A 7,601-nucleotide genomic window follows, 5' to 3' on the forward strand; every position below is an offset into this window, starting at 1 on the left:
ATTTCGGTCTTAATATTAATCTTCTAACTTTGAAAACGGTAAGATCTAGCTACGATCAAAGTTAAATTTGCTCGATCATGCACGAAAGATAAAAGAGATACTGATGGTGAGGTAGATGACAATGGTAATATGACAAAAGTAGGAGAAAATGGGAAAATTCCGAGAAAACCCATGTATATGGTGTTTGTATTCCACAAAGCTAACTTAGCAGGAGCTAGTATAAAATTAAGGGCTCATGCAGTAGAAGTGAGCGCTCTACCGTTGAGTCCTCACGGACACTATAGTATATACATACATACTACATACTACATACATACTACATACACTAGACCCGGGCCTAGGGTGCCAATCCTTTTAAATCTGAAAATTGCACGAAAAGCTAATAAGCAGGGGGGAAAATACTAAGTTGAATAACAGTAATAATAATGAACATGATTAAAGTCAGAGTAAACGTTCTCCAAGTAATAATTTCTTTAAGTATTATAGTTTATTGGCTTCAATCTTTGGTACCAGTACTTGAAATGAAGCAAAATTTTATCATTGTATGTTGTGCAGAGTCGAGCGGGTCGCTATTATCAAGGATCTTATAAAATAGAAGATCTGCCCATATGTTTCTTCATCCTATAAAATAAATGAAGACAAAAAACAACCGAGCATCGGTAAGTCTGATTGGCTACTCTTGTTTCCGCCATCGTCTGATTGGCTACTTTCGTTTCCGCCATGATTGTTGGCTCAAAACATTGCGATCCTATTGGGTGGAGTGGGCAGAGTGGGGGTGGCGATACTGTGACGTATGGCTTCAAGATTTTGTTGTAAGGGCAGATCCTCTATTTAATACGATCCTTGGCTATTATGCCGGTGTGCGACGCCCCTGTCGCGCAATGCAGCTGCGTATGTGCGTCTCACAATAAACTATTACACCATACTAAAATTCATGAAAATTTATACAAACAATTTATATTGTGTTAATTCTTTTACGTCAGTTTGAGAGGCGGCAAACATCTTTCTCCCTTGGGATGACAAAACATTAAATTCGGCCCTACATATATGTATACCGATATGAGAAACTTATGGACGAAAATGAGTTCAAAAGATATGTCACTTCCGACTGGTATAGACTGGTTAAACTTGAACCATGTATAGAAAGTAGAGCTACAGTATGATACAGGAATAATCATGCGATTAGAAAAAAACTAAAATGGCAATTTTATACAGATACAATAAGTTACACTAAAGTTACTACGACTCATGATATCCCGTCGTAGTGTGATCTCTAAGGGATATCTGCATAATACGTGAGGGGCTAACGTTGATATAGCAAAAACTCAGAAATGTAATTCCTAATTGTAATCCTAACGAAAACACTGTACCACAAACAATTGTCATGTTCGACTTGTTCCTTGGTCCATTGTGTGTTCCCAGCTCTTGCCAGATAATTGTACGTCCATGATGATTATCCAGACTAAATCTGCTCTCATCTGAGAAGAGAGCACAACTCCGTTTGTCTTCGGTCCAGTTCTGATGTTCGTGGCACCGCCGATGTACAGTGTCAAGTTAACACAACGTAATAGTTGACAGACAAAGCACTCCACGTCCCAGTGTAAAGCGTACGATTATGCGTCTTGAAGTCCTACTAATATGTTTGCAATTGCAACCCCTGTTTGGTATCGATCCCTTCTTACCTGTTGCAGAATGTAGCGTTCATCTGGTGCTGTAGTTGACCACCATCTCTTCCCACATGATTGTCTGTGGTTTGAAACGCTTCCCATATATCTGAAATAATGCTATGGATAATACCTTACCCCTGAGCCACATTCGCCATATTTCGTCTCTCTCCCATTTTTCTGTAATTCTTCCCCATGTGAAGTCATCCAAATTTTGTCTGCTGGCCATGCTTTTGAGTAACACCAGCAAATGTACCTTAACAGTTCTTCTGACTAACACACACTGTCTCCTCCCTTTCATTCAATTCTTTCTTGTTGTTGGGACAGACGCATTCGGCCCTACGGACTCGCTGACGTCGCGTCATGTAACGATTACACAGTGTGTACGTTAACGAAATCTCTGGTAACATGTTTCCATGCTTTTGTTCATTTTCACCTAGTACGTAATATTATATTTTACACTATTTCGTCCTTAAGTTTAGTACAATAGCATGTACATGGATTCAGCATTCCAAGAATGCGTTTTGTCTCTATACTTATCCCTCTTTTCAACTGAAAGGAGTGGAAATATGCTATTTCTGGTTTAAATACTAATCGCTATAGACCAAAACTGATATGAGAAAGTGAGGAACTGTTTAATGGATTCATCGTTAGAAAATTACATTGTATCTATTCCTTTATCTCTCCACTATAGCCTAAAGTGAAACAAATTTACAGCTTCCGGTATCAATGTTTATCTCCATAAAGTAACGCCAGTAATATGTTTTTTTTTTTATTTGGTTATATTTGTTCAGCATCTCAAGAACAAGCACCATATCCAACCTTACCTTTCTAATGATACCAGACGTAACAGTTCTATCATTTTCAATATCAATATTGAAGTTTCACACGTAGTTTGGAAGTCTTATAGAGCATCAGAAAATAACACAAACTTACTTGTTATTTCTCCTAATAGATGTCTAAATTCAAAGAAGATAGGTAAGATAGCAGGAGACATAAGACGAAATGATTATTCTCCGTCCATAGCATTAGATTGTACGCTTGTCACATTCTTTAATATGAACAAGTAACCAAAAATGATATTTAATTACATATTGTCATAGGCTTTCAACATTTCCTTACCTTAAACTCTACATCCCTTACCTGAACTCTACGTAACGTGGGGCGTTCATTACACTCTAAGCATAAATGTGGAGCAAGAAACGTGACATGACGAAGCTCAGTGAAATGATTGCACGATTGCATCTTGCTTCCTCAGTATAAAGCCATAAAGGGTAGGCTTTGACATTTATGATTCAGTTTCAGTAAGGTACGTAATCTTGATACACAGTGATGTCTACGAGCAAGCCGCGATGTCTATGTTACCCAGCGTGCCGCTGTTTTTAAAGCCGCTATTCACCATTGCGGTTTGCAGGTTCTTTTCAGCTCGTGATATTTTCCAAACGCTACGTTTTCAAACACTAAACTCGAAGGATCAGATAAACATTTTAATTTGTTACCCTCGTGAAATAAGTGTGATATATCTTTCTCTTATTTCACAATATCGATAAACCAAAAGCCTCAAACTCTATATAGCCAATTCAATCGACTGTGGCTCTGCTTGAAGGCGAAATGTCACATAACAAACAATAGCTTTTAACACGAGATGAGCATGTTTATTTCGTTTTTGTACGTCTGAAATGTCTCAACAACTTTCAAAAAAAATGTAAAGATATAAATATAATTTAAATTTGTGTTTCTTAACCTATGTAAGAGTACTAGTTAAACCGATCCATCATTTACGAAAACTAAATAATTTACGTGGAAAAATGAACTAGTCCTATATACATTGCGGAATTTTAATTATGCAAATCAAGTATGTAGAACATTAAATAGTAAATATTTTAAAATAACCAAACTTATGTATATTCGATCTTTATCTTTCCACGATGTACTGTCATATTTGTCACTGTATTAGGTTGATTGATTGTATAATTATTATTATTAATTTAACGTCTCTTTCCAGGATTATGTTGGAGGGGGTTTACTTGAAAGTGTAATCTGAAGCTGTACTCAAGTAGTAATCGGAAGTAAGCTCCATAACCGGAAATCAGTATTATACACTATAATATTTACGTTATTCCTATTATGATTTTATTTATTCCTTTACACAGAAGTTGTGGTTTTGTCATTTCAACATATATGACAAGAAATGAATGAAATATTATTCTATTCGCTAAGAAAACCTACCTCAATGAACTTAGGTTACAAATTAAGGACTAGTAATCAACTAGAGAACATACTTAAGGGTCTTCACTACAGCGAAGTTTAACTACGCTAATTTTAGAGTTTTTCTGGAATATCTTCAAAACAAATAAAAATATTCGAAAAGCAGAAAGGTAGTGAACTAGACAATACGATTTTGCATGCGATACATATACCACAATTCACCTATCTGCTTTTGGTATGCCGCTATTTAAAGAATCAACAAAAAATGCTAAATCTATATACAGTTCCAAATTGAAAGCAGATAGATGAGTTGTGATAACGGTATCACATGCAAAATCGTATTGTCTAGTTCACTAAGTTTCTGCTTTTCGAATATTTTTTATTTGTTTTGAAGATATTACAGAAAAACTTTAAAATTAGCAGTAGTTTAATTTCGCTGTAGTGAAGACCCTTATTATTTTAGGATTAGGACTAGGAATTAGATTTCTAGGCTTTCGCAACTATGACCATGTTAGCCTGTTACGTATGAGAGATGACGTCCCTTGGAGATCACACTATCCGAGGAAAAGGAAGGAAGGAAGTGGCCTGAGACCTATATGTTAGGAACCATCCTGGCATTTGTCTGGTGTGAATGAGAAAAACCCAGAAAACCTCACTGAGGATGGCTGCCTTGAAAGAGCTTTTACACTTTTTCGACCGAGTATTCCCATCGAGAATCGAATAGTCAGATACGAATTCGTTTGCAGTGAATGATTGGAAGTTACATCTCTTGAAATCAGGGGCGTCATTTAGGGGGAGGCAGGAGGGGACAATTGCCCTCCCCCCCAAGAGTTTGAGGAATACATATACTTTAATTGATTGTCTACTAATATACTAGTACAAAACGCGAAAATCTTATGTCGGTGGTGATCTTGCCCCCCCCCAAGCGAAGTCCGAAGTGTCGCCCCTGCTTGAAATGTATAAACGTATTTTTCGCACAACTTATATATTATTTTGCTTCACAATAACTTAGGCTAGACAGGTTGAATCTTTGAAATGATTGGGCTGGAATTATGGCTAATAATAATAAATTAATTTACCTCAACAATAGAATTAAAAAAAAATGAAATCTTAGAGTTTTACGTCCCACGATTATGCCGGTTAGGCTAAAGGAGACGATGATGATGAATAATGAATGAAATGGTGGAATGAAGAAAGTGGGAGGAAACGGGAGAACTCCGAGAAAACCCACACACACGGTGTTTGTCCACCATAAAGTTCAATTGGAAGGGGCTGGGATCGAACCCGGGACCCCAAGTTCCAGAGGTGAACGCTCTACCACTGAGCCACCGCGGCCCCCACAATAGAATTCGATTAAGGGAGACAATCGACGTTCCGGGATTCAAACCTAGGTCTGCCACTTCAAAGTTTTGTGTGTTACCATTTTGCCAGAAATCCCTCATGTAGAGTAGCCAAATTAAACTACTAGTTGTAGATTTGTTCATTTGCGTCTCATATTTTATCTCAAAACATCTCGAAATGCAATATTTATGCACATCTTGATATTGTTCAAGAATTTAAAAAAAAAAAATCGTGTGCCATATTTTCCCCTTCCAATGTATGTAGTAGTTACACTGCGAGAAACCTTGAAACAGTGAACACCCTCAACGTGAGGAACATTTTGAGATATTTTCCTCATTGAGAAAGGTCTATGTGGCCTGGTTCTGGGTTTAAAAAGGAAATTACGAATGATTCGAATAAAGAACCTCTTTTCATAAATCCCTTTACTATCTTGTTCAGTCTTACGTAAAAACTTTGGTTTTCTTTTTCTTTATCTAGTTAACAATTTTTCCCCAACATCAATGAGTGATTGGCATAGGTAAGTGGTTACCGTATAAAACTTCCAGTTGGGTCGACAGAATTTGAATCCATTCAAGTTCAATTTTTTAAAAATATTTTTCAATTTTAATATCAATCTTTACTGAGTGTGAGAGCTCCTCCGTGGCTAAGCGGTTGGCGTGCGCGCCTTTGGCGTGGGAGACCCGGGTTCGATTCCCGGTGGGAGCTCGTGTGGTTCGGATTCCACGTTAATCAGTGGGTCCACGTCTCATATAGCCTCGCTGCTGAAAGGGACGCTAACCTAAAATCAACTCAACTTTACTGAGTGTGAGGAGCAAGATGTTCTGGAGAAGAAAAGATATGTTCGAATGCTGTAGATGAAGGGCAATTAAAGTAGGTCAATTAGTGGAAACTAAAAGTTACAAACTTATTTCACTCAATTCTTCAAAATTTGATATTTTCAGTTTATTTCAGCTATTTTCTATCTCATGTATACCCAATGATTTACTTTCTTCTCACATGCAGTATGCAATGAAACAGTACATCATACACACAACGAGTTATAATGTTATTACTACATGATGTTAATTGAAAAACACAAAATAATACGAAAATCACTTTAGAATAGAGAAATAGTTTGTCTACCACCCCTCTAGAAGCAGGATAATAATGTGGTTAATTCAAGTATAACTGTTGCGTGTGTTTGGGGTTACATATTTGTCCAAGGATTTGAAGGAAAATTGAAACGGACTTAACCCTTAACACACCAAGCGGGGTCCTCTAGGGATACCAGAGAGAGAGAGGGATATTTGGTGATACTGTTGCATTTATAAGAACCAATTTATGCTCTATTTTATTTGTGCCCTGCATCCTTTTGGGATATCTGCTACGTAATTAGATTAATAATACTTTCGTTAGAAAAAGTACAAAAAAAAAAGTTGAGAAATTAAAATAATACTTGGGGTCCTAGAAGATCTCAGATTAGTGAACAACGTTGACGATTTAGGCTTGGTGCGTTAAGGGTTAAGCAGATGCAAATTAAGCAGTCAGGGTCCACACACTTACGTGAGTGACTGAACAATCATTCATGGCTTATATAGCTCAATCGCATCAACAGAATGAAACCTATGTGTTTGGTGGTCCCACGCTGTATTTAACCCTCCATATCACGCGTGGTCAATTGTAACATCAAGGCACGCGCGCGGACTCTCACTCCGAAATATTTATTTATACGCCTATATCTTAATTTTAATGTGTATTTCGTTTTGAAGCGATATTAAACGGTTTCATATTTTCTTTGCAACGTTTTTGACAATTGCGCATGTTTATTTTACAGCATATACTCTTTTAACAGTTCGAAGAAAACTAAAATTTCTCTATCCGCGGAGTGTGAATCCGCGGCTCGTGCGATGGCGGGTTAACAGATTAAGTTGCGTTTTCTTAAGGTTCACTCATTATTTTGATAATCATTTGTATTAAAATGATGCTGATTGTTGTTTATTTGTCACGGTATATAATTTGGGAAGTAAAACGTCATAGAAGATACGTCTCCTTTTATGAATCAAGATAGCATTCATGCAGAAATACATTTATTGAAAAATCTTAACCATTACCTTTGATAATACAATGGAAATAACATAAGTGATATTTACAAAGTTACAACAGTGATTTGAATAGTATAGTGGTCGAAGTTGATTACCAAGGAGTCAGTCCTTGATATCTGTCGTGCGTACTCATGTGTTCATGCGGTCCCTTTTATACAGTAATAGGGCATGTATTGATTATAAGCACAAAGTATATTCACAAACTAAAGTGTCCCCTTTTGGTCGTCAGCTCTTTATGGGACATCCTGGAAGTCCTGTGAAGACAGTTGATACCTTGACATTAAACGTAACGACTCGAATATGTACT

At 36.9% G+C, this 7,601-nt stretch overlaps 1 protein-coding gene across 1 annotated transcript in view; it reads right to left on the reverse strand.

The window, feature by feature from the left end:
* LOC145663733 (uncharacterized) overlaps positions 1-7,601 on the reverse strand; it is an 896,365-nt gene that overhangs the window by 378,925 nt on the left and 509,839 nt on the right. The gene's annotated exons all lie outside the window — the stretch shown is intronic.

Source organism: Thermobia domestica, chromosome 11 (assembly GCF_964235325.1).
Source record: "Thermobia domestica chromosome 11, izTheDome1.hap1.1, whole genome shotgun sequence".
Classification (NCBI taxonomy): domain Eukaryota; kingdom Metazoa; phylum Arthropoda; class Insecta; order Zygentoma; family Lepismatidae; genus Thermobia; species Thermobia domestica.